This window comes from Etheostoma spectabile, unplaced genomic scaffold (assembly GCF_008692095.1).
Source record: "Etheostoma spectabile isolate EspeVRDwgs_2016 unplaced genomic scaffold, UIUC_Espe_1.0 scaffold00000980, whole genome shotgun sequence".
Taxonomy (NCBI): Eukaryota; Metazoa; Chordata; class Actinopteri; order Perciformes; family Percidae; genus Etheostoma; species Etheostoma spectabile.
In genome coordinates this window covers 135,397-161,244 of record NW_022602672.1, presented here as the reverse complement: position 1 = coordinate 161,244, position 25,848 = coordinate 135,397, and the positions used below count along the sequence as shown (strand labels likewise).

Genomic DNA, 25,848 nt, shown 5'->3' with positions numbered 1-25,848 from the left:
TGTCAAAAACTCAAAAAAAATCATAGTTTAATATTTAAAAAATTCATAAAATTCATAGTATAATATGACAAAATATTCATAAAAAGTCATAAATGGTCATAGTATAGTATGCCAAAATATTCCTATAAAGTCGTAGTATAGTATGTTGTAACAAGTCCATATGTATAGTTCTTGTGTAAAGCAAGAAGAATCTAAAGTCCTCTGGAGAATGCGGGCATTGATCCCGCTACCTCTCGCATGCTAAGCAAGCGCTCTACCATTTGAGCTAATTCCCCTTTTGAAAATAGTCATAGTATAGTATGACAAAAATTCATAAAAAGTCATGGTATAGCATGTCAAAAAAATTCATAGTATAGTATGTCAAAAAAGTAATAAAAGTCATAGTATAGTATGACAAAAATTCATAAAAAGTCATAGTATAGCATGTCAAAAATTCATAAAAAGTCATAATACTATGTCAAAAATTCATAAAAAGTCATAAAAAGTCATAGTATACTATGTCTAAAATTCATAAAATGTCAAAAAAAAATCATAAACAGTCATAGTTTAGTAAGTCAAAATATTCATAAAAGGTCACAGTATAGTATTTCAAAAAATGTATAAAAGTCATAGTATAGTATTTCAAAAATTCATAAAAGTCATAGTATAGTATGACAAAAAAATCATAAAAGGTCATAGTATAGTATGTCAAAAATTCATAAGTCATAGGATAGTAGTCGAAAAAATCATAAAAGTCTTAAAAAGTCATGGTATAACATGTATAAAATTCATAAAAGTCATAGTTTAGTATGACAAAAAAATCATGAAAGTCATACTATAGTATGTCAAAAATTCTAAAAAAGTTAAAATATAATATGTCAAAAATGTGTAAAAGTCATAGTATGGTATGACTAAATATCATAAAATGTCATGAAAAGTCACACTGTATTATGTCGAAATATTCCTAAAAAAGAAGATTCTAAAGTCCTCTGGAGAATGCGGCTGATTCCCCTCTTCTAAGGAAGGTCATAGAATAGTATATCAAAAATTCACAAAAAGTCATTAAAGCCATAGTATGTCAAAAAAATCATAAAAAGTCATAAAAAGTCATAGTTTAGTATGTTAAAATATTCATGAAAGTCATAGTATAATATGTCGAAAATTCATAAAAGTCATAGTATAGTTGTCAAAAAATTCATAAAAAGTAATAAAAACTCATAGTATAGTATGTCAAAATATTCATCAAAAGTCGTAGTACAGTATGTCGTAACAAGTCTAACTTTATAGTTCTTGTTGTAAAGTAAGAAAAATAAATTTCGGTTATGCTGAAATTAAACTTAGTGGTTAAAGCACCTGTCTTGTAAACAGGAGATCCTGCGTCCAAATCCCAGCAGTGCCTGGTAATCAGTTAATACTTACGTTATCTCCACTACAAAGAGTGTGTATATTTGCTTTTGCTATAGTGATTAACAAGCATTATATAATTCAGCCCAGTTGTGGCCTGTTGAGGGGCAATAAATATCTAAAGGGAAATGGATTGAACCCATCTTTTAATGTTTTTAAACCTAGTTTTGTTGGGGCTGAACATGGCCCAGGTGTACACCATGACCCTGTGACATCACTGTCGGGTGGGGTTTCAGGTGTTTGATGCTAAATGAGGTCAGAGGTGAAATAAACATGAACTTTACCGACCAAGGCACTTTGGGCGCTGACTGCCTGATTTTAACGTCTTCGATGCTGCTGGAATGAAAATTAATATATTGATGATTGATATTAGTTGACTAAATCGCGATATGCAACTGAAGGAAGATTCACCGGGTCGCCATGGATCTAAGAGGGAGCCAACTCGTAAGGATCTGCACCACCAATAAACTGTAATTCTCAAAACATCATCATCCTCTAAATGTGACTGAATTCTTATTTATTGTGTAATTAGAAATCGCTGTGAGCAGGGTTGAACCTGCGCAGGGAGACCCATTGGATTTCAAGTCCAACGCCTTAACCACTCGGCCATCACAGCTGTATAATATGATCTGATTTTACAGCGGAGAACCCCTGAGGCCTGACAGATTCCATTACAGTTGGTACCATCAATCACACAAAGATAGAGCCTATCTCACAAGTACCTTGGGCAGTTCTGAATGACTGATGGGGATTCCAAAGCACTTCAGTTCCAAAGGATCATTCAAATCTTGAGGGTATTTCAGGTGTAATGTGGGTAGTTAATCCACCCCTTTAGATGATCTGATTCATTTCCAAACCAGTCCAGGTTAATAATTAACAAGTTATTGAATCACACGTCAATGAGAAACATACATGTGTACAGACAAGGCTAGCAGCAACATCGCCGCGTCAGAAAAGTTTCTGGTGTGCAAAGACCAAGAAAATGCCACGCAAAAGAAATGCCATGCTCACACCACACAGGCAGTGTGCAGGAGGCCTTACCACTGACTTCCACCAACTGCGGATCAACTCTGCTTTGTGTCGTTCCGTGATCCGCAGTCTGTTAACACCCACCAGGTCCGGATTTGTTGCAGGCCATGACGGACCGCTGAAGTCACAAGGACCCACTGGATTTCGTGAATTCATGTATGATCACGAGATATAACAGGATGTTGTTTCTATAAACAGAAACACAAAACCTGATGAATGAATTAGGGCACTGCTGGGATTTGGACCCAGGATCTCCTGTTTACGAGACAGGCACTTTAACCACTAAGCTACAGCGCCTCCGGTAGCTAAGTCTTTCTTGCAAGAATACAATGAGCTAGTGAAAAGGTTTCCTTCCATCCATCCATCTTTGTCCAGCAGCTCCAGCAGGGGACCCCAAACTGCCCTTTGTCGAGCATCACTGGGTGATCCTGAGGCGTTCCCGGGCCAGGTTGGAGATGAACTTTCTCCACCTAGTTCTGGGTCTTCCCCAAGGCCTCCTCCCAGCTGGACGTGCCAGGACCAGCTCTCTATTATTATCTAGTGTTGGGAAGTTTGAACTCAGCTTTTCTCTACATATAGTGGACATTAATTTGCGCAAAGAAACTGAATTGCAAATACAGCGGCACCTTTTGTGAACATCTGCATTATCAACCCATGTAAAATTTACCATGTGTACACAGTAAACCTTTCTACTGCTGTATTCATTGTTTGTGGCAAGAGCTTTAGAACCTATTCTTCTTCCACATCCTGTATGAACACTTAGTTTACTAATGACTTAAGTTAGCCAGTAATTGTTGTGTGCCTTCAATAGCATAAGTGTTGATATTATGAAAGAAGCTGCCTGGCAAACCAATGTTGCATTTCACAACAGTGGTTCCATGGTGTAATGGTAAGCACTCTGGACTTTGAATCCAGTGGTCCGAGTTCAAGTCTCGGTGGAACCTGGTTTTAAGCCAGAGTACTGGTGAAATAAAAAAATCAACCTCTACACTGTCCACATCTAGGCTAACGGGTAAAATATTCTTGGCTGTTCGACTGAAAACAGTATGTTGGTGGTGGCATGTTGAGCTGTGACCTGTACTTCATGTTAACTGAAAGGAGCTCCAAATTTAGACTTAGTTGAACATATTGAAGATATTTCCACAATGTTGACCTAAATGTCAGTCTATTTCCCATCTAGTAGGCACATGTCTGGACACAGGTGGACATTTTGGACAGAAACATTGGTGGATTTACTCCGTTACATTTACTTGAGTAAGTTTTTGAAAAGATTGTACTTCTAGTAGCAGTTTTAAATCACTATACTTTTACTTTTACTTCAGTAGATTAGTGAAGAAGAAACTATACTCTTACTCCGCTACATCAGGCTACAAGGAGCTCGTTACTTTTCTTTTTACCTCTTTGGTATTCTACGCGTCATTGTTTTTACCACAGCGTACGTCTCATTTTAATGTTTTATTTTGAAAGAGAGAGAGACTTCCGCTGAAGACTCTACCACGTGACTGTGTTTCACCAATCAAACATTGTTGTGCAGTCACGTGACCATACTCGATCTCAGCGCCGGGACAGGTTAGCTTTACAGTCGTAGCAAATCAAAGATGTCAGAATCAACCATCACCAAGGCAACGCAGACCAGGATAACCCCCCCCCCCCCCCCCCGGCTCATAGTGAAAGCATGGTTACCTTTTAGGAAAAGTGCCAAACAGCAGCTACATTATGCGGTGTCTTCTGTGTCGACCAAAACAAACGGACATGTGAGCGTTCAACAACTCAACATCTAACCTGAGGAGACGTAGCGGTAGTTTTAGTTTTTTGCTGTGGAGAGGTGAATGTTTGTCTTTTAGGTTACAAACAGTATGTTTTGCACATGCAGTATCCATCCAAATTTGATGTGACAAGTCTCTTCACTTAAGCTATTTTGTAATTAATAAATTAATTTTAATTTATTCTATGATTGGATGAACTATAATTTGCCAAAAGATAATATTTGTATTTTTGTCGGTCTGATTGATGCTTGTGTTGAGAAATAAATCAGACGTTACTCAACAGTTTTTTCATCAAGTACTTTTTTTACTCTTACTAAAGTAATTATTTGGATGACTACTTTTACTTTTACTTGAGTCATATTATTCTGAAGTAACAGTACTTTTACTTGAGTACAATTTTTGACTACTCTACCCACCTCTGCTGACTAGTCACATTTACTTGATGGAAAATTGCTAATAAGGTGTTTTTAAGTGGCTCGTTGGTCTAGCGGTATGATTCTTGCTTCGGGTGCGAGAGGTCTGGGGTTAAACTCCCGGAAGAGCCCTGAAGGCAGGCGATGTTACAACCCTAATCTATAATTTAAAATCCAGTTTATAGTTAAATTGAACCGGATTAGCAGCAAGCACAATTGTAGTAGAGCATGTTGGCAATTTTCATATCCTGCTTCAACTGCACGCAATAGAAAAAACTGAGAAAAAATATAAGGAACAGGACATGACTCTCCTTGTTCATTGGTCTAGGTTTATGATTCTTACTTAGGGTGCGATAGGTCCTGGATGAGACTACTTTGCATATAAGTAGAGGAATGGATTGAATAATCTGGTTAATTTATGAATATGATGGAAAAGAGAGTCACACGCAAGGCAAGGCAAGGCAAGGCAGCTTTATTTGTATAGCACATTTCAGCAACAGGGCAATTCAAAGTGCTTTACACAAAATCAGTTAAACAGATAAAACACAAGTAAAAACAGTTAAAAATCATAAGCATTAAAAATCGCTAAAACACATGAATAGACAGTTAAAAAAAATAGACACATAAAACACAAGAATAAAAGTTACAGTGCAGCATAAGAAATTTAAAGAAATGAGCAGTCATTTAAAGAAAGGCAGCATCAAAAAGAAAGGTCTTCAGCCTTGATTTAAAAGAACTGAGAGTAGCAGCGGATCTACAGGTTTCTGGGAGTTTATTCCAGATATGAGGAGCATAGAAACTGAAAGCTGCTTCACCCTGTTTAGTTCTGACTCTGGGGACAGAAAGTAGACCTGTCCCAGATGACCGGAGAGGTCTGGGTGGTTCATAGTGTAGAAGCAGATCAGAAATGTATTTTGGACCTAAACCGTTTAGTGATTTATAAACTAGCAAAAGTACTTTGAAATCAATTCTTTGAGACACAGGAAGCCAGTGTAAAGACTTCAGAACTGGAGTGATGTGATCCAGTCTCTTGGTCTTAGTGAGGACTCGAGCAGCAGCGTTCTGAATCAGCTGCAGCTGTTTGATTGATTTTTTAGGGAGACCTGTAAAGACCCGTTACAGTAGTCAAGTCTACTGAAGATAAAGGTATGGACAAGTTTTTCCAAATCCTGTTGACACATAAGTCCTTTAACCCTTGATATATTCTTAAGGTGATAGTAGGCTGACTTTGTAATTGTCTTAATGTGGCTGTTAAAGTTCAGGTCTGAGTCCATGACTACACCCAGATTTCTGGCTTTGTCTGTTGTTTTTAACATTGTGGTTTGAAGCTGAGCGCAGACTTTTAATCGTTCCTCTTTTGCTCCAAAAACAACCACCTCAGTTTTTCCTTTATTTAATTTCAGAAAGTTCTGGCACATCCAGCCGTTAATTTGTTCAATGCACTTAGTCAGTTTTTGTATTGGACTGTAGTCCCCTGGCGATAAGGTTATGTAAATTTGTGTGTCGTCCGCATAACTATGGTAACTTATTTTGTTGTTCTCCATAATCTGGGCCAGTGGGAGCATGTAGATGTTAAACAGAAGAGGCCCCAGAATAGAGCCTTGGGGAACTCCACACGTCATATTTGTATGCTCGGATGTATAATTACCTATTGTCACAAAGTAATCCGTATTCTGTAAGTAGGTTTCAAACCAGTTTAGTACTGAGCCAGAAAGTCCTACCCAGTTTTCCAATCGGTTTAGTAATAAGGCAAATTCAGCAAGGCAAATTCATCACAATACTACTATCACTTCTTAGTGGCAAAATCAAGTTGCTTTCCAGCCGCTGCATTTATCAATGTACGATCATTCTTACGCTCTGATTGGCTTGATACGAACGTTTTATGAATATCACGTAAAGCCTGTCGTAAAAGGATTTCTGCGCTCATATCTACCCCACCTCTTTTTTTTGTTTCCTGTTATGTCTCGGCAAGAAGTATTATGCTTTTGGGTCGTTTGTCCATCTTTACATCAGAATCAGAAATACTTTATTGATCCCTGAAGGGAAACTCTGGAAAAAAAACTTTTCCTTCGAGCCAGATTTGAACCAGTGACCTAAGGCTTTCAGCCTTATGCCTCTACAGTCCTCCGCTCTACCAACTGAGCTATCGAAGGGAGCTAGCAGACAGCAGCCAGCACACATGCACTTCCCATTCTTGTTAATGTGATAATTAGAGTGCATTTCTTAATTCTTTCTTGGGTCTTAATACCCAGATGTATTACCAGATTTGAAGTGAACATTGTATTGCCCAGCGATGGTGGTATAGTGGTGAGCATAGCTGCCTTACAAGCAGTTGACCTGGGTTTGATTCCCAGCCATTGCAGCAGTTTTCTTTGAGTGATGTTACTTGCTTTTTTTTTTTTTTACAAGAAGTCAGCAGAAAGGTTACTTGCACAACCTGGTTTGATAAAACCCTAGATCTCTTTGGGCTGCACGATTATGGCCAAGATGATGATCATGATTAGTTTGATCAATATGGATGATTATCACAATTATTTGTTAATTTCTACTACAAAGTGCTGGAAAGGAAGGTTTCACCATCGTTGATCCTCAGGTTAACAAGGAACAATCTCAGCAAGGTGATTGATGGATAATTGTAGCTACCTCACTAACCCTTCAGCCAAATGACACAGCTGTAAGACATCGCGTTGGTTACCTTCCAGCTATGTAATTCATGCAAATGGCAGTGGTGGGATTTGAACCCACGCCTCCAGAGAGACTGGAGCCTAAATTCATTGGTTAGTAGTCATTACCAGACACGGGCAAAGTGCAAATCGTAGTGCACTGCCTGTCTCTGTGGATCCTCGTGGAGGGAGCTTGATTGATTAATATGCTCCCTTAATTGTACCATAACAGAGCTCTAATGTTTTATGAAAGCGGGTTGGGTGAGTAACCTTTCTGGTTACTTCTAGACAAATAAAGCACCTAACCACACAACTAAAACTGCTGTGATGGCTGGGAACCAAACCCAGGTCAATTGCTTGGAAGGCAGCTATGTTCACCACTATACTACCATCACTGGGTAATGATGCTACTGTCCTTAAAGGTTGGATTTCTCCTTTTTATTAAATTAAGGCATTAAGCTCAATTTCTAAAGATGATTTTTAATTCCTCTTTTTAGTCAACTTCAGCATGGGTTCCTGAACGCATGCATACCACTGTATGCATGTATACCTGCATGCATTTCAAAATGTAGGCCAAGTATGTACTTAAAAAAAGAAACAGAGTTGTATTGACACCAAAAAAAATTTTTTCCAGCAGAAAGCACCATTTTAAGGACACACAGCAGACCTACAATGAAATCGTAATTGCACTGCTTTGAAAATAGTAAGAACCTTCTTCATCACAAACCTGATGGTGCAGTACTTGATCCACATGGATCCACTTGCTGTCCCTCTGGCTGTTCCTCTCTCTGTCCCATTTATGTTTTCTTCTCCTCACTTTCTTCATGCTCTTCACCCCTTCTTCATCCTCCTCACCCTCAGGAATATCCCTCTCTGTGTCAGAGCCCTCACTTTCATCACATGCCCTCTCTCCAAACTCACAAAACTCAATACAACAACAGTCTTAAATGAACTGGCAACATCTGTTCTATGACTTACAGTTCTCAAGGATGCACACAATCTCAGCTGATTATCCTCCAGACAGCTTGTCTCTTATTCTTTTCTCTCACTTTTGTCTCTGTGTGGCGTGCGTGCCCGCTCGCGGTGTGAGGCGTGTGTCCGCGCTATTCTCTGACATGGACTCACAATCACTCCTGATAACTGAGTATTTGTACTTCATTACTTCCCATCTTTGATGACCATAAAGATTAATATGTACATGGTCTGCAGAACTGTACCTTCTAATTGAGGTAAGGGCACTTGGGTTGTCTTTGGGCTGCTCTATGGTCTCCTGCAGAAGGATAAATCCCGGAGTTAGCTCACTCCAGGTTATTTAAGCAACAAACGTCCCTGGGTGGACTTGAACCACCATCCTTTCAGTTAACAGCCGACTGCGCTGACCTATTGCGCCACAGAGACTGCTCCTGTCTGATGTTTTATGAGCGGGAACTCGATCTTTAAGCCACAAGCATTTGCTTTATGACTTTTTGAGGTTGAGCTGCACATGTCTGCTTATCAGGCTATTTTCCTGTTACTCAAAAATTGGGGAAGCTGACTCATGCGGAAATGTAGAAGCTGGACGTGCATTGTATTGTTCTTACATGTCAATTGGATTCTGACTTTGAATTCAAGTATTTGGCATCCAACAAATTTCGGAACTGATGATGTATCAGTCATTTTGCTGGTGGTTTCTTGGTCACAGCAACAAGTTTCATCATTGACATACAGTTACACGCCACGTATCACAAAACTGTTGGGGGGGCCTTATGTATTTGCTTGTATTACATCAAGTGACCTGCATACCAATGACCGTCAGAGATGGCAAAAGTACTCACTGCCCATACTCAAGTAGAAGTACAGATAATTGTGTTAACAAATACTAAAACTAAAATAAAAGTAGAAGTATTGATTTAACTTCTTTACTCAAGTAAAAGTAACAAAGTACAGGCTTAGAAATTGACTTAAAGTACAAAAGTAAAAGTAGCCTTATGAATGACAAAGCTACCTGGACCAGACAGAGCACGCTGAGAAACTACATGGACATGGAAAAAAGACTCTTTGTTCTTTATTCTTTATGTGCCATTGCCTATATTTTAAATGGCTGTCTGCCAATAGGCCTAAAACATATAACTTATTTATATTGACAGAGACTGGGACTCCAGGTTAATAAGATTCTGACCGAGTACCAAGATATGAATTCAAGTGTGATTTGGTGAGAAGTCTGTGTATTTTCCCATCCAATTGATGACGCAAAAATAATAACTAACTCCAGTGAAATTATTTTTGCGTGATATTTTAATTACAATCGTTTCCAGCCGCTGCCTTTATCAATGTACGATCATTCGTATGCTTTGATTGGTGTCATACGAACGTTTCATGAATCTCACGTGAAGCCTGTCGTAAGAGGATTTCTGCGCTCATATCGGTGCTGGTTCCTACATTAGGTTGATAAATGAGGGCCATTAGCTCTAAGGATGTGCTTCAATCCATAACTAAAGTGAGCACACTAATGAGTAGCACAATGATGCAATTAGTTTACCTTGTCATAAGCTAAAGCCTTTTCCAAGCTAGTACGCCAGTACGCTTCCGCTGCACCACTCTGCTGAAAATCACCCCTGATGGGACTTGAAACCACAATCCCTAGCTTAGGAGGCCAGTGCCTTATCCATTAGGCCCTGGGGCTTTACATTAACCATGTACACCTTGACCTTTGACTTCCAAAACCGAAATCAGTTCATCCGCGACTCCAAGTGGTTATGTATGCCAAATTTAAAGGGACTCCTCTAGGCATTCAGAGATTTTGCATTCACTTCACAAGAATCAGGAACATGGAGGCAGCAGTTGTCTCCAACCACAGATCCAGATTCCACAGCTCCCAGAGCCAGAAACACCTGCAGGACGCGATGGGAGCTGCTTAATTTTCACAAGTACCAAAGGCTCGGCCAAACAGCAAAGCCCACCCAAAAAGAGTTCATCTCATCGGGGGGTTCCCTTCAAGGAAGTCTTTAGTAAAAGGCGAAAGACGTGTGTTCTGAAGAGAAATCAGAGTGAGTACAGCGGTCTGATCGAGAGCAGCAGAAAACCTAGTCGACCCAGTCCAAACCCTCGGGGTAAGCCTCACTGGGTGTCCAAACTAAAATGATAAGAGGCAACTTGGTAGACTCCTTACTGATGTTTATATCTGTACTCACAATGCCTTTTTAAAACACCAGCCAATCACAAGTGTTACATGTGAATAATCAAGTGTGAGAAATCAGGAAGCTCACATAAAAGATAGTTGTAAAGTCTACCAAATGTTAACTTTACAACCCGTAAGCTGTTGGAACCTTGGCTGCCACATGTTCCCTTACCATCCCTCACAGTGTGATTCACAGATTGTCATGCCATGGTTGAAACAGCTTTAGATTCAGATTTACTTTTTTAAAATCAAGGCATTAAGATCATTTTCCAAAAGATGATTTTTTTTAATTCCTCTTTTAGTCAACTTCAGCATGGGTCCTAAACGAATGCATACCACTGTATGCATGTATACCTGCATGCAATTCAAAATGTAGGCAAGTATGTACTTAAAAAAAAGAAACAGACCCGTTTTGACACAAAAACAGAATTTGACAGCAGAAAGCACCAATTTAAGGACAGAGAAATCAGGATATCACATAAAAAATAGTGTCAAGGTCTATCAAATGTTGCGTTGGTTGATGGTTGCCACCGGTTCCCAAACCTTTCCTCGAAATGTCACTCCCAGATTATCCAGCCCCTGAGCTTAAACAGCAGAGCAGAGTGGCGCAGCGAGAGTGCTGGGCCCATAACCCAGCGGTCGATGGATCAAAACCATCCTCTGCTAATTGGTATGCTTTGGAGCAGTATTAGTGTGTTCACGTTTATCAAGTGAAATGTCTACTTAATGACATGTCAAGTTTATTTCGTCTATAAAATCGAAACTACAGTTCTACTTGCTGTACACCCTAAAAACCTGAGTGTAATTCAATAAATATACATTTAAGTCCTGGTTGTGCTATCTGATAACCTGTACTCTGAATGCAACTCCTCAACTGATCGCACTGCATTCTGTGATAGTCCAGAAAAGAAAGTTATATAAGTATGAAACTCTAATCATTACATTTTACTTCATAATTGCAACTGCATGTGTTGCATTCATTGTTGCAAAACTCATTCTGTATATAGGTTGTACGATGTGTTTGTGGGGGCCGTGTATGTGTGCAGGTTTTTAGTGGGTCTTCACATGTGCTCATCTGCTGTAAAGCACAGTAGTGCTCCATTGGACCAACAGGTCAAAAATTGACCTAGGAAAACTAAACACTATGTATTAAAACCCTAAAATTCATAAATATCATAAAATTTTAAACCCATGTTTTTTGTTAATAGAACTAATTTCTGATAAAGAAACTTAACATGTAAAATTTTAAGTGTTGATCCCGAAGTGACCTTTTGTGCCATTGTTTAGTTTGGAGGCATGCATAAAGAAATGGCAAAAGAAAAACAGTTGTGCTTCCTGGCAGATTAAATCATTCATTGCTTACAATTATCAGAGAAGTATGGTAAAATCAGTTCAGTTTAATATCACCACAGATATAAGTAGGTACATGCAGAAACATGTCAAAGGCGCGTCAGGTTGGCGGCCTGGTCGCCCAGCGTCAGGTTGGCGGCCTGGTCGCCCAGCGTAGGTTGGCGGCCTGGTCGCCCAGCGTCAGGTTGGCGGCCTGGTCGCCCAGCGTCTGGTTGGCGGCCTGGTCGCCCAGTCAGGTTGGCGGCTGGTCGCCCAGCGTCTGGTTGGCGGCCTGGTCGCCCAGCGTAGGGTTGGCAGCCTGGTCGCCCAGCGTCTGGTTGGCAGCTGGTCGCCCAGCGTCTGGTTGGCAGCCTGGTCGCCCAGCGTCTGGTTGGCAGCCTGCCTGGTCGCCAGCGTCTGGTTGGCAGCTGGTCGCCAGCGTCTGGTTGGCAGCCTGGTCGCCCAGCGTCTGGTTGGCAGCCTGGTCGCCAGCGTTGGTTGGCAGCCTGGTCGCCCAGCGTCTGGTTGGCAGCCTGGTCGCCCAGCGTCTGGTTGGCAGCCTGGTCGCCCAGCGTCTGGTTGGCAGCTGGTCGCCCAGCGTCTGGTTGGCAGCCTGGTCGCCCAGCGTCTGGTTGGCAGCCTGGTCGCCCAGCGTCTGGTTGGCAGCTGGTCGCCCAGCGTCTGGTTGGCAGCCGGTCGCCCAGCGTCTGGTTGGCAGCCTGGTCGCCCAGCGTCTGGTTGGCAGCCTGGTCGCCCAGCGTCTGGTTGGCAGCCTGGTCGCCCAGCGTCTGGTTGGCAGCCTGGTCGCCCAGCGTCTGGTGGCAGCCTGGTCGCAGCGTCTGGTTGGCAGCCTGGTCGCCCAGCGTCTGTTGGCAGCCTGGGCGCCCAGCGTTCTGGTTGGCAGAATGGTCGCCCAGCGTCTGGTTGGCAGCATGGTAGCCCAGCGTCTGGTTGGCAGCCTGGTCGCCCAGCGTCTGTTGGCAGCCTGGTCGCCCAGCGTCTGGTTGGCAGCCTGGTCGCCCAGCGTCTGGTTGGCAGCCTGGTCGCCCAGCGTCTGGTTGGCAGCCTGGTCGCCCAGAGTCTGGTTGGCAGCCTGGTCGCCCAGCGTCTGGTTGGCAGCCTGGTCCCAGCGTCTGGTGGCAGCTGGTCGCCCAGCGTCTGGTGGCAGCCTGGTCGCCCAGCGTCTGGTTGGCAGCCTGGTCGCCCAGCGTCTGGTTGGCAGCCTGGTCGCCCAGCGTCTGGTTGGCAGCCTGGTCGCCCAGCGTCTGGTTGGCAGCCTGGTCGCCCAGCGTCTGGTTGGCAGCCTGGTCGCCCAGCGTTGGTTGGCAGCCTGGTCGCCCAGCGTCTGGTTGGCAGCCTGGTCGCCAGCGTTGTTGGCAGCCTGGTCGCCCAGCGTCTGGTTGGCAGCCTGGTCGCCCAGCGTCTGGTTGGCAGCCTGGTCGCCCAGCGTGGTTGGCAGCCTGGTCGCCCAGCGTCTGGTTGGCAGCCTGGTCGCCCAGCGTCTGGTTGGCAGCTTGGTCGCCCAGCGTCTGGTTGGCAGCCTGGTCGCCCAGCGTCTGGTTGGCAGCCTGGTCGCCAGCGTCTGGTTGGCAGCCTGGTCGCCCAGCGTCTGGTTGGCAGCCTGGTCGCCCAGCGTCTGGTTGGCAGCTGGTCGCCCAGCGTCTGGTTGGCAGCCTGGTCGCCCAGCGTCTGGTTGGCAGCCTGGTCGCCCAGCGTCTGGTTGGCAGCCTGGTCGCCCAGCGTCTGGTTGGCAGCCTGGTCGCCCAGCGTCTGGTTGGCAGCCTGGTCGCCCAGCGTCTGGTTGGCAGCCTGGTCGCACAGGTCTGGTGGCAGCCTGGTCGCCCAGCGTCTGGTTGGCAGCCTGGTCGCCCAGCGTCTGGTTGGCAGCCTGGTCGCCCAGCGTCTGGTTGGCAGCCTGGTCGCCCAGCGTCTGGTTGGCAGCCTGGTCGCCCAGCGTCTGGTTGGCAGCCTGGTCGCCCAGCGTCTGGTTGGCAGCCTGGTCGCCCAGCGTCTGGTTGGCAGCCTGGTCGCCCAGCGTCTGGTTGGCAGCTGGTCGCCCAGCGTCTGGTTGGCAGCCTGGTCGCCAGCGTCTGGTGGCAGCCTGGGCGCCAGCGTCTGGTGGCAGCTGGTCGCCCAGCGTCTGGTTGGCAGCCTGGTCGCCCAGCGTCTGGTTGGCAGCCTGGTCGCCCAGCGTCTGGTGGCAGCCTGGTCGCCCAGCTCTGGTTGGCAGCCTGGTCGCCCAGCGTCTGGTTGGCAGCCTGGTCGCCCAGCGCTGGTTGGCAGCCTGGTCGCCCAGCGTCTGGTTGGCAGCTGGTCGCCCAGCGTCTGGTTGGCAGCCTGTCGCCCAGCGTCTGGTTGGCAGCCTGGTCGCCCAGCGTCTGGTTGGCAGCCTGGTCGCCCAGCGTCGGTTGGCAGCCTGGTCGCCCAGCGTCTGGTTGGCAGCCTGGTCGCCCAGCGTCTGGTTGGCAGCCTGGTCGCCCAGCGTCTGGTTGCAGCTGGCGCCCAGCGTCTGGTTGGCAGCCTGGTCGCCCAGCGTCTGGTTGGCAGCCTGGTCGCCCAGCGTCTGGTTGGCAGCCTGGTCGCCCAGCGTCTGGTTGGCAGCCTGGTCGCCAGCGTCTGGTTGGCAGCCTGGGCGCAGCGTCTGGTTGGCAGCCTGGTCGCCCAGCGTTGGTTGGCAGCCTGGGTGCCCAGCGTCTGGTGGCAGCCTGGTCGCCCAGCGTCTGGTTGGCAGCCTGGTCGCCCAGCGTCTGGTTGGCAGCCTGTCGCCCAGCGTCTGGTTGGCAGCCTGGTCGCCCAGAGTCTGGTGGCAGCCTGGTCGCCCAGCGTCTGGTTGGCAGCCTGGTCGCCCAGCGTCTGGTTGGCAGCCTGGTCGCCCAGCGTCTGGTTGGCAGCCTGGTCGCCAGCGTGGTTGGCAGCCTGGTCCCAGCGTCTGGTTGGCAGCCTGGTCGCCCAGCGTCTGGTGGCAGCTGGTCGCCAGCGTATGGTTGGCAGCCTGGTCGCCCAGCGTCTGGTTGGCAGCCTGGTCGCCCAGCGTCTGGTTGGCAGCCTGGTCGCCCAGAGTCTGGTTGGCAGCCTGGTCGCCCAGCGTCTGGTGGCAGCCTGGTCGCCCAGCGTCTGGTGGCAGCCTGGTCGCCCAGCGTCTGGTTGGCAGCTGGTCGCCCAGCGTCTGGTGGCAGCCTGGTCGCCAGCGTCTGGTTGGCAGCCGTCGCCAGCGTCTGGTTGGCAGCCTGGTCGGGGTGGGGCCCAGCGTTGGTTGGCAGCCTGGTCGCCCAGCGTCGTCTGTGGCAGCCTGGTCGCCAGCGTCTGGTGGCAGCCTGGTCGCCCAGCGTCTGGTTGGCAGCCTGGTCGCCCAGTCTGGTTGGCAGCCTGGTCGCCCAGCGTCTGGTTGGCAGCCTGGTCGCCCAGCGTCTGGTTGGCAGCCTGGTCGCCCAGCGTCTGGTTGGCAGCCTGGTCGCCAGCGTCTGGTTGGCAGCCTGGTCGCCCGCGTCTGGTTGGCAGCCTGGTCGCCCAGCGTCTGGTTGGCAGCTGGTCGACCAGCGTCTGGTTGGCAGCCTGGTCGCCAGCGTCTGGTTGGCAGCCTGGTCGCCCAGCGTCTGGTTGGCAGCCTGGTCGCCCAGCGTCTGGGTGGCAGCCTGGTCGCCCAGCGTCTGGTTGGCAGCTGGTCGCCCAGCGTCTGGTTGGCAGCCTGGTCGCCCAGCGTCTGGTTGGCAGCCTGGTCGCCCAGCGTCTGGTTGGCAGCCTGGTCGCCCAGCGTCTGGTTGGCAGCCTGGTCGCCCAGCGTCTGGTTGGCAGCCTGGTCGCCAGCGTCTGGTTGGCAGCCTGGTCGCCAGCGTCGGTTGGCAGCCTGGTCGCCAGCGTCTGGTTGGCAGCCTGGTCGCCCAGCGTCTGGTTGGCAGCCTGGTCGCCCAGCGTCTGGTTGGCAGCCTGGTCGCCCACAGCGTCAGGCTGGTTGGCAGCCTGGTCGCCCAGCGTCTGGTTGGCAGCCTGGTCGCCCAGCGTCTGGTTGGCAGCCTGGTCGCCCAGCGTCTGGTTGGCAGCCTGGTCGCCCAGCGTCTGGTTGGCAGCCTGGTCGCCCAGCGTCTGGTTGGCAGCCTGGTCGCCCAGCGTCTGGTTGGCAGCCTGGTCGCCCAGCGTCTGGTTGGCAGCCTGGTCGCCCAGCGTCTGGTTGGCAGCCTGGTCGCCCAGCGTCTGGTTGGCAGCCTGGTCGCCCAGCGTCTGGTTGGCAGCCTGGTCGCCAGCGTCTGGTTGGCAGCCTGGTCGCCCAGCGTCTGGTTGGCAGCCTGGTCGCCCAGCGTCTGGTTGGCAGCCTGGTCGCCCAGCGTCTGGTTGGCAGCCTGGTCGCCCAGCGTCTGAGCCGTTTTGAGCCGTTTGGGTCCGTTCAGGGGCAATTGAACATTTGCAAGCTTTTGAATAGCTGCCTCAGCTTCCACTTCATTGGTTTCCAGTTGTGCTGAAAAATACGTAGAAATCGTAAATTCCCAACTACCCTTGACATTAATACTGTAAATAATTTACCATTAAGGCTTCTTTGTTTTTGATTAAAAAGTAAAGCAAGTATTAAGACTTCCTTTTAATGCTTGATATCTCCAAAACATTTAATTGGTAATTAGACCAGTGGAGTTTTTTTACATCATTACAGAATCTGAATTGTGTTAAGCTAGCACAGCAGTTGTGTTCAAGTGCTGCATTTACTTTGTTTGGGAAATTCCACGATCTCTACAGAGCTACCTTAGCTTAAGTTGGCTGACTGACTATATAAATGTCTGATTAATTTGAGAAGCCAGTTTTATACTAACATTGCATGGTCAATATATCTTAAATTAAACATGGGTTGGAATCCCCAATCCAAAAGCCAGACAACTTAACCTTAATTTACTACGTTGTGCCACAAAAGAACCTCAGCGGTAAATACAATTGTACCATTTTCCCAATATGGTTTCATAGAACCTGCTCACCTTTAGCAGCTAGGATCAACTTGGACTCCATTGACTGGAGAAGTGCAAAGGCCCTCTTCATGGAGATATCATTGGGAGACACATCTGTAGCACAAAATAAATTCAGTTAGTGTCCGTAAGTAGCTCTTGAAAGATTCTGTCACGAACGTTCTTACCTCTAATCATTCTCCTCTGCAGCTCATCATGTCTTTCATTTGTGCCGCCAACTGGCAAACTCAAGCCTAAGGACAATGCAACTGCTGTTAATCAATAATTCTGCTGTTTGACACCACATATCATTAACTTGTTCCAGCTAAATTTAATTTCATTAATTGAGTAATTTACCCTACTCTTTACATTTGCTATGGTCCACTAGATATTTGAATACAAGCTTCAAATAGAAGAAATGTAACAACCTTTGTTAATCCAAACAGTCAGCACACAAACAACAAAGACCCAAACAGCTGCCATCACTCCAGTCACCAAGAGAAACTGGTTCCTGTGCTACATGCCGGGTTAAAAACCATCATGCAGGTAGCACAGCTGTTGCTGATCAGCTCTAATTGGCTCTCTCTGCAGAGTCAGTGCTAGTTGAGATTCAGCCCATGAAAAATGGGAATTAGTATCTCACTGTAAATGAAATGTTACTACCCACAATGCAATGCATGTAACAGTTACGAACCAGAAAAGAAAATTATGGTATTTTACTGTGCATTTTGTGGTAAGTAACTGTAGATATAAAGTAAAGTCTAACAGTGTAGGGTACTTACGTAACTACAGCTTTGATTTAATAAAGGACCAATATCAGAGATCGTAAAGCTCTTTCTGCAGACTTTCACCAGCTAAATATCAATTCCCATACCAGGACTTGAACCCAGGCCACCTGGGTGAAAACCAGGAATCCTAACCACTAGACCATATGGGACTGAACATGTAGTAATAACAGGGATTTCATGAATGAATTCATAGTCTGGCTGGAAACAGGCCTTCTCTTGAACGAGAACGAAGAAGCTTCTTAAGTAAGTTTTATCTTGAAAAAAGATAAAACTTACACCATGTAGTCCGCGTCAAGATAGAGGACAGGACACCCAAAAGTTTATTTAAACCAGCGCCATTAATAGCATATCCATGGTTTTCAGGTAAGTGTTTGCTCGAGATAAAGTTGTGTTTCAGCAGTCTGCTATCACTGTTAGAATACATTCAGAACATGTTTAACTTATTCCTGAACCGTTGCAATTTTACACTCAGTCATTTGCATGTAGCTTCTGTCTGAACATTAAAATTCCAAATAGTGATACGTTTGACTCAATGGATATTCATATCTATTCAGAATTGTAATGTGTAGACATTCCAATGCCGTGTATGAGCATTGTGTGACCACGATTGCGCCTCTATAAAGTTTTACGTTTGACTCATGGGTATTCATATCTATTCAGAATTGTAATGTGTAGACATTCCAATGGCGTGTACAAGCATTGTGTGATCATGATTGCTCCTCTATAAAGTGATACGTTTGACAATGGTTATTTATATCTATTCAGTTGAGACAATGCCGTGAACACACTGCATTGTGTGATACTTATGTGCCGGAGAGAGCAACACTCCATTTCAGTTTGAAATTACATTCTAAAATGCTGATTGGCCAGGTTTCCTGACGTCAAGATGTGTGACGTAACACGGACGTTCCTGATTGGCTGGAAGAAATGGATAAGTGGTCCTTATTGTATATGATTGTAGTCCTGTTCTTTTTTCCCCAGTATGTTCCCTTGGATCAGAGAGGCTCCAAAATCAGGGTAGCAGCTGTCGCCATGGTCCCGCTACACGTTCTGTGATGCCATGTTCAACTGCTACACTGCGGTGCCCTGCTACGTCCTGCTACGTCCTGCTACGTCCTGCTGTGCCTTGTAATGCCGCACAGCGTCCTGCTATGCCATGAACTACTACAAAGAACTGCTACAAACTACTAATTTTTTCTATTTTTGTTATTGCCACTCTTCATTCTAACCCCAACCGGCCCGTCAGACACCGCCTACCAAGAGCCTGGGTCTGACCGAGGTTTCTGCCTAAAAGGAAGTTTTTCCTCGCCACTGTCGCACTGTTGCTTGCTCTGGAGGAAACTACTAGAACTGTTGGGTCCTTGTAAATTCTGGAGTGTGGTCTATCTGTAAAGTGTCTTGAGATAACTCTTGTTATGAATTGATACTATAAATAAAATTGAATTGAATTGAATTGAATTGAATTGAATAAGTACAGAAGAGCCCAGTACAGCGTTTACTGTCTTGGAAAAACAACCAACGGCAACACCAGTGACCAGCGACCAACGACCAACAACGCTTCTCACGAAAAAGTAAGTGATACAGCTCCATGATAAAAAAATAGCGAGTTTGACACAATTATTGTAATGCTCTGATAACTTTAGTTATCGTTACAGCCAAAAATATTGACTGAGATTAAATGGTCAATGTTTCAGATTGAACCTACATCCAGCTAATCACCACAACCAGTGTTACATTCTGTCCATGCATTCTTTGTTTTGTGTCATGTCAACCTGCTTGCGTTTTTTCTTTTTTAGAAATAAGACCTGTTACTAAATTTAATTTATTTTGCTGTCTTCCCATTAAAAACTACAATTAGAAATCCTGCCACGTGCGTTGTTAACACTGCACATTTTTTGATTTCAGCAAAAACACATTTGTTGCATAACAACTGTCCACGATGAAAAGGAAAGATAGGCAAGATTACACAAAGCGCTGGAAGAGGGCACAACGAGAGATGCTACTACTGGACCGGGCTCTTCTTCAACAACAACAACAACAACCACCACCACCAACCCCACCACCACCTCATCAACACCCACTGAAGCAAATGCCTGAGGAGTGTGAAGAGGAGCCAGAACTTGCTGTAAATTATGCCAGCAGCTCTAAGGGGGACAGCAGCAGGGAGGTGAGTCATTCCACAGAGGGAGGTGGCTCAGACAGGAAGATGGAAATGAGAGGTAAGAAGACTCAAGTTGTTCACATGCGTGAGTTTGTGTGTGTGTGATAACTGAATACTAAACAAACACTTTTTTTTCCCTTAGGCATGAGGGCATCCATAAACAGAATGAGGGCATCCATGCACCTCATGGCACAGGTCATCCATGATCTGAAAGATCAGATAGATGAGCTCTTAAAACGCTCCCTGTCACCTCCTGCTCCTCCTGTTGAAGACTTCCTGCTGTCGCCCTGCTCGACTGTCACCGAGCTGTAGGAGTTTGACAGACCTCTTTGTCAACCAGAGAGGAGGAACAATATGGTAATTAAGTAGCCATAGTCCTGCCTTGAGACAAACACTATATAATTGCATAAAATCCACTATCTTAATTATTCTGTAGTTAGAAATCGCTGTGAGCAGGGTTTGAACCTGCGCAGGGAGACCCCATTGGATTTCAAGTCCAACGCCTTAACCACTCAGCCATCACAGCTGTAAAATACATTCTGTTTTTACAGCGGAGAACCCCTGATGCCTGACAGACTCCATTCAGACCAATCAGAAAAAGATAGAGCCTATCTCACAAGTACCTTGGGCAAATCTGAATGACTGATGGGGATTCCCAAGCACTTCAGTTCCAAAGGATCATTCAAATCTCGAGGGTATTTCAGGTGTAATGTGGGTAGTTAATCCACAACCCTTTAGATCATCCGATTCATTTCCAGTCCAGATTAACAATTAACAAGTTATTGAATCACATGTCAATGAGAAACATACATGTGTACAGACAAGGCTAGCAGCAACAGCGCCGTGTCAGAAAATATTTTGGTGTGCAAAGACCAAGAAAATGCCACGCACCAGAAATACCATGCTCACACCACACAGGCAGTGTGCAGGAGGCCTTACCCCTGACTCCCACCAACTGTGGATCAACTCCGCTTTGTGTCTGCTCCGTGATCCGCAGTCCGTCAACACCCACCTGACGGGCCACTGAAGTCACATGGACCGACAGGATCTCGTAAATTCATGTATGATCACGCGATATAACAGGATGTAGTTTCTATAAACAGAACCGCAAAACCTGATGAGCTTTTCATGTATCATCTTGAGTCTGTGGTGATGTAGTGTTTCTGTGTAAATGTAACATGCCTTTTTCATTTGCTACCAGGGCTTAATGAGTAGCATGGGGATTTGGTAGACATGATGATGGGATGCAAACAGAGATAATGACTGCAGCAACAAGGTGCAGCAGGGATTTGAACCCTGGATCTCCTGTTTACTAGACAGGCACTTTAACCAGCTAAGCCACAGCACCCCCTTGAGTACTACTCACTAACAAAACAATAAACTTACTCTCATTCAGAAGCCATAGAAGAGCGGTGCAAATATTTCATCAGAGTGATGGCTTGTGGTAAGAAATTGGTCCTGACTCTGTTGGTTTTGGCGTAAAGTGCTCTGTAGCGCCTACCAGAGGGGAGAAGCTGGAATAGTTTGTGTACAGGGTGAGATGGGTGTCTGGAGTGAGATGGGTAAGAGAGCGCGAGGCCATCCGTCATCACCTGCACACTTGATGAGTGTCATCGGTGGAAGTCTAAACCAATAATTCCCAAAATGGCTGACCTAACAGCGTGCAGCCCACCTGCACCTATTAAAGCCAGCATTCCACTACACTGGTATAGACTGTTTTCAGCCACATATAATGTTATAAGACAACATCACATGTCACTTTTTTGCTCTGGAAAATCAGGCAACTTTGTTACGCCTGTTAAGAATCACAAATCATATGCATACACTTCATTAAGTGAGAACGAGGCACTGCTAGGATTTGGACCCAGGATCTCCTGTTTACATGAGAGGTGCTTTAACCATTAAGCTACAGCACCTTCTACAGAGAAGCCTGTCTTGCAAGAATACAATGAGCTAATGAACAGGGTTGCTTCCATCCATCCATCTTCATCCAGCAGCTACAGCAGGGGACCCCTACGAACTCCGGCAAATGAAAACAGCTGGACATGTCCTTGAGCGACGCCTCAGGAATCACTGTTCATAGGCAGGCCTACCGAGAACAACAGAAGTCCTATGCAAGGACCTTGAGAGATGAGATACCCTTTCCCCAAAGCCCTGGTAAAATCCAACCTCCATGCCATAAGTCCCCTCATCACAAAGGTCATTAACCACTCCCTCCGGTCAGGCCATGTTCCATCAACGCTGAAAACAGCTGTTATCGTGCCATTTCTCATGGAAAGCCATGGAAAGCTTGAAACACAGTCCTAATTTAGTCCTCCTCAACAGTCAACATAGCGTTTGCCATGTGGCGTGTCTGGTTTTATTTCTCTCATGTTAACAGTATTGACCAATACGGTAGGCATTCTAACCTCAGCTGACACGGTCACGCCACGCAGGCAGTGTGCAGGAGCCCTAAGCTTCCAAGGTAAGACTGAAGGAATTCATGATAATAAAAACGTTATAATCTTCACACTAAATTTGCAAAAACACCTCCAACAAAAGGCTTTTATTCGCTTTACATGGACACATGTAATGTTATGGTACAAAACAACATCACATGTCACTTTAGTGATCTAAATAATCAGGCAATAACTGGATTGCACATGTTAAGTATCGTCAACCATGTGGTAACACTTCATTAAGTGATAACCAGGCACTGCTGGGATTTGGACCCAGGATCTCCTGTTTACGAGACAGGCGCTTTAACCACTAAGCTACAGCGCCTCCTGCAGCTAAGCCCGTCTTGCAAGAATACAATGAGCTAGTGAAAAGGGTTCCCTCCATCCATCCATCTTGTCCAGCAGCTCCAGCAGGGGACCCCAAACTGCCCTTTGTCGAGCCACATGAACCAGCTCCGACTGGGGGATCCCGAGGCGTTCCCAGGGCAAGTTGGAGATGTACTCTCTCCACATAGTCCTGGGTCTTCCCCGAGGCCTCCTCCCAGCTGGACGTGCCAGGACCAGCTCTCTACGGAGGCCCCCATCAGCACCAATGAGAAGGAGTGGGCTGGCGTTCTCAAACTACTGAAGGGAGAGACCTGCCAGGTACTAATACCTCTTCTGCAGACTTGCTACTGGACAGGATTGATCCGCCAAGCCTAGGCGAGCTAAGCCGTTACTCCCAATACTGCCAGTCAGCATACTGTTTGTTTAGGTTATACAAGATAAAAGACAAATACAGACTTAACAGAATTGCTACTTGTGAAGGTGCTGTGGCTTAGTTGGTTAAAGTGCCTGTCTAGTAAACAGGAGATCCTGGGTTCAAATCCCAGCAGCACCTTGTTGTTGCAGAGATTACCTCAGTTTGCATCTCATCATCATGTCTGCCCAATCCCCATGCTACCCATTAAACAGATCACTTTGCATTCTGTCTCGCAATCACCATAAAAGTTAGGTATCACTAAAATATGAACTCTTGGTGCTGCAGTCAGAGTATGCAGTGCTCATCCTGAATGGGCCAGTATAGTGCATTAGAACTGCTTGTTGAATGGTCTATTAGCTTTGAAACCTGGGGTCATAGCATGGATCAGGAACCAACCTGGACTCAATGTGGGCGTTGGCCGGCAATATTTGACACGTTCAGACCATGAAGACAATGTTGACCCAAATGTCAGTCTATTTCCCATCTGGCAGGGACATTTCTGGATTCAGGTGGACATTGTGGACAGAAACATTGGTGGATCTTGATTCCCACCATGGGATTTAGCCTGTATTGCACATTGGGGTACAAGGTCAATAAGATGTCATTAACATCTTGTCAAGCTTGTCATCATTGTCAAGCAAATTGCCACCCTAGTGACTTTCTTCCATGTCTCCATGAACGCCCATATGTTTGGGCTGACAATTACAAGAGCAGCCGAAAACCCTAGTCGACCCAGTCCAAACCATCGCAGTAAGCCTCACTGGGTGTCCAAACTAAAATGATACGAGGCAAGTTGGTAGACTCCTTACTGATGTTTATATCTGTACCCACAATGCCCTTTTTTTAAAACACAAGTGTTACATGTGAATAATCAATGTGTGAGTAATCAGGAAGCTCACATAAAAGATACTTGCAAGGTCTACTAAATGTTTAACTTTACAACCCGAGAGCGGCTGGAACCTTGGTTGCCACCTTCCATCAAAATGTGAATCACAGACCTGGGTAGAGAATCCAGAGCAGAGTGGCGCTACCCAGAACGTATTTGTCCACTTTCTCATCTCCTTTTCTTACCAATCAAACCCAAAGCTCCCTTCCATTTTCTGCCAATCACGAGAGACTTCATATCCATTCTTGCCATCAAAAAGCGCCTCCTCTTGGCAACGCCCATCTCCATTTCCTACCAATCAAAACACATTTTCTGCTTCAATGGCAATCGCAAGAGAAGAAGACTCATTGCGGTAGAAAATATAAATAGTTAGATTGTACTATGCATACAATACTATGATGTATTGTGATTTATATGTTATGTGTTTTACTCTTTGTACAGAAGTAGTTTGTTGATTCTCTTATTTCCTCCCTGGTGTAAAAACCTTTGTATAGTCAGTAATTTCTTGTGCTAAACAATATTATTTGTTACCTAAAGACATATTGTTTTGTTGAGATCAATAATGTAATAAAGTTGGCATGTATATATTAATTGGCTTCATTTCAATATTATTCCAAATGATAGTGTACACACTGCTGAGCATATGACTTGCCTTTATACATCCTACTTCCCTGCATTGATTACTGTAAGACATACTAGCTTTTAGAGAAAAGAGAACTAAAAATGCTTGGTTTTACCTGTCATACATTGTTTAAAGAAAAAGAAAATTATTTAATGCTAAACAATACTTATTATAAAGACTAACTTTAATATTGACCAAATATAGCACGATTACTAAATGTATGCAGTACTAAAATCAGATATATTGTTCAAAAGTCAATCTAAACGTTATAATTATTTGTTTAAATTGTTTCCCAACCTTACTAATATCTTATTCCTCCAAAACTTTGTTTAGTAGAACAATAAGTTGTGGACAGTGTAACTGGATCTTCTGGCACTAGGTGGGGATCGAACCTAAGATCTGGTGCTAGGTGGGGATCGAACCTGTGACCTTTGAATCTACGTTAAACTTCCCTTATTTCCCAGAAACATTCCAATTTCAGCAATTAAATTAAAATCTGACTTCATAGAAACTATACAACTCTTACACTTTGTGGGTAATTTAGCATCTTTCTCATCTTTTCTCTCATTTCTCCTTTTTTCCTCCTTTTTTCCTCTTCCTTTTCCTCTTTTTCCTTCTTCCTCCCTCCCCCCTTTTTCCTCTTCTCCCCCCCCCCTTACAGACTATTGTTCCCCAGCTTTGGCGCAGCGGAAGCGTGCTGGGCCCATAACCCAAGGTCGATGGATCGAAACCATCCTCTGCTAATTCCTATGCTTTGTACCAGCAGTCTGTTGATGTTTAACATAGCATCTGATGCTGCTAGTGTCTGAAGTGAAATGTCTCCGCTGGCCGAAGAATTAACTTAATAGTTTGTTAAGTTAATTTCTTCCATAAAAATAGAAACTACAGTGCTCATACCTGCTGTAACACCCATTAAAACTGGAGCATAACACAATAAATACATTACACTACAGTTAATAAATACTGTAAATAGAAACATGTACGTTTAAAGTAAAGTAAAACCTGTAAATGCAACGGCAGTGGCTGGAAATCAAACCTGGGCTAAATGCTTGCACTGCCATGATATAATACATAGTCAAAAGTAACATATCTGTTGCCTTTCTGCTGGACAATACAACATTTACTGCAAATCTTGTAACACAGACATTGCTGGAGGCTTCCAGTAGTTATGAGATAACACAATATTATTCATGAAGGTACATCTGCAATTTGGTGTAATGTCATATGTTATTGGTTTTCTACCGCTCTTAAAGAATGCCTCTTGTTGTAGGCAGGATTTGAACCTGCGCGGGGAGACCCCAATGGATTTCTAGTCCATCGCCTTAACCACTCGGCCACGACAACATGAAGCACAGCCCTATACCTGTTTGCATGAATGTTCATAAACATTTCAATTGGTTAGTAATACCAGACATGGACAAAGTGCAAATCATAGTCTGTGGATAGTTGTGGATGAAGTTTGATTGATTGATATGCTCCCTTATTTGTACAAGAGCTATTTTGTAACAGAGATCTAATGTTTTATCAAATCCGGTTGGGCAAATAACCT

At 45.2% G+C, this 25,848-nt stretch overlaps 12 non-coding genes across 12 annotated transcripts; 3 read left to right on the top strand and 9 right to left on the bottom strand.

Annotated features, from left to right (window-relative positions):
• Window positions 1–202: 202 nt before the first annotated feature.
• Window positions 203–275, bottom strand: trnaa-agc (transfer RNA alanine (anticodon AGC)). Its single transcript has one exon. It is a non-coding gene; the product is annotated as a tRNA-Ala (tRNA).
• Window positions 276–1,919: 1,644 nt separating this feature from the next.
• trnas-uga (transfer RNA serine (anticodon UGA)) lies at window positions 1,920–1,999 on the bottom strand. Its single transcript has one exon. It is a non-coding gene; the product is annotated as a tRNA-Ser (tRNA).
• Window positions 2,000–2,636: 637 nt separating this feature from the next.
• trnat-cgu (transfer RNA threonine (anticodon CGU)) lies at window positions 2,637–2,709 on the bottom strand. Its single transcript has one exon. It is a non-coding gene; the product is annotated as a tRNA-Thr (tRNA).
• A 575-nt stretch (window positions 2,710–3,284) lies between these two features.
• Window positions 3,285–3,356, top strand: trnaq-uug (transfer RNA glutamine (anticodon UUG)). Its single transcript has one exon. It is a non-coding gene; the product is annotated as a tRNA-Gln (tRNA).
• A 3,525-nt stretch (window positions 3,357–6,881) lies between these two features.
• Window positions 6,882–6,953, top strand: trnav-uac (transfer RNA valine (anticodon UAC)). The gene has a single exon. It is a non-coding gene; the product is annotated as a tRNA-Val (tRNA).
• A 3,216-nt stretch (window positions 6,954–10,169) lies between these two features.
• LOC116674733 (U5 spliceosomal RNA) lies at window positions 10,170–10,284 on the bottom strand. The gene has a single exon (XR_004328208.1). It is a non-coding gene; the product is annotated as a U5 spliceosomal RNA (small nuclear RNA).
• A 7,243-nt stretch (window positions 10,285–17,527) lies between these two features.
• trnae-uuc (transfer RNA glutamic acid (anticodon UUC)) lies at window positions 17,528–17,599 on the bottom strand. Its single transcript has one exon. It is a non-coding gene; the product is annotated as a tRNA-Glu (tRNA).
• Window positions 17,600–20,055: 2,456 nt separating this feature from the next.
• On the bottom strand, window positions 20,056–20,137 carry trnas-uga (transfer RNA serine (anticodon UGA)). The gene has a single exon. It is a non-coding gene; the product is annotated as a tRNA-Ser (tRNA).
• A 748-nt stretch (window positions 20,138–20,885) lies between these two features.
• On the bottom strand, window positions 20,886–20,959 carry trnat-agu (transfer RNA threonine (anticodon AGU)). Its single transcript has one exon. It is a non-coding gene; the product is annotated as a tRNA-Thr (tRNA).
• Window positions 20,960–22,301: 1,342 nt separating this feature from the next.
• On the bottom strand, window positions 22,302–22,374 carry trnat-cgu (transfer RNA threonine (anticodon CGU)). The gene has a single exon. It is a non-coding gene; the product is annotated as a tRNA-Thr (tRNA).
• Window positions 22,375–22,855: 481 nt separating this feature from the next.
• Window positions 22,856–22,929, top strand: trnat-agu (transfer RNA threonine (anticodon AGU)). Its single transcript has one exon. It is a non-coding gene; the product is annotated as a tRNA-Thr (tRNA).
• Window positions 22,930–25,561: 2,632 nt separating this feature from the next.
• On the bottom strand, window positions 25,562–25,643 carry trnas-aga (transfer RNA serine (anticodon AGA)). The gene has a single exon. It is a non-coding gene; the product is annotated as a tRNA-Ser (tRNA).
• Between the last annotated feature and the right edge of the window lie 205 nt (window positions 25,644–25,848).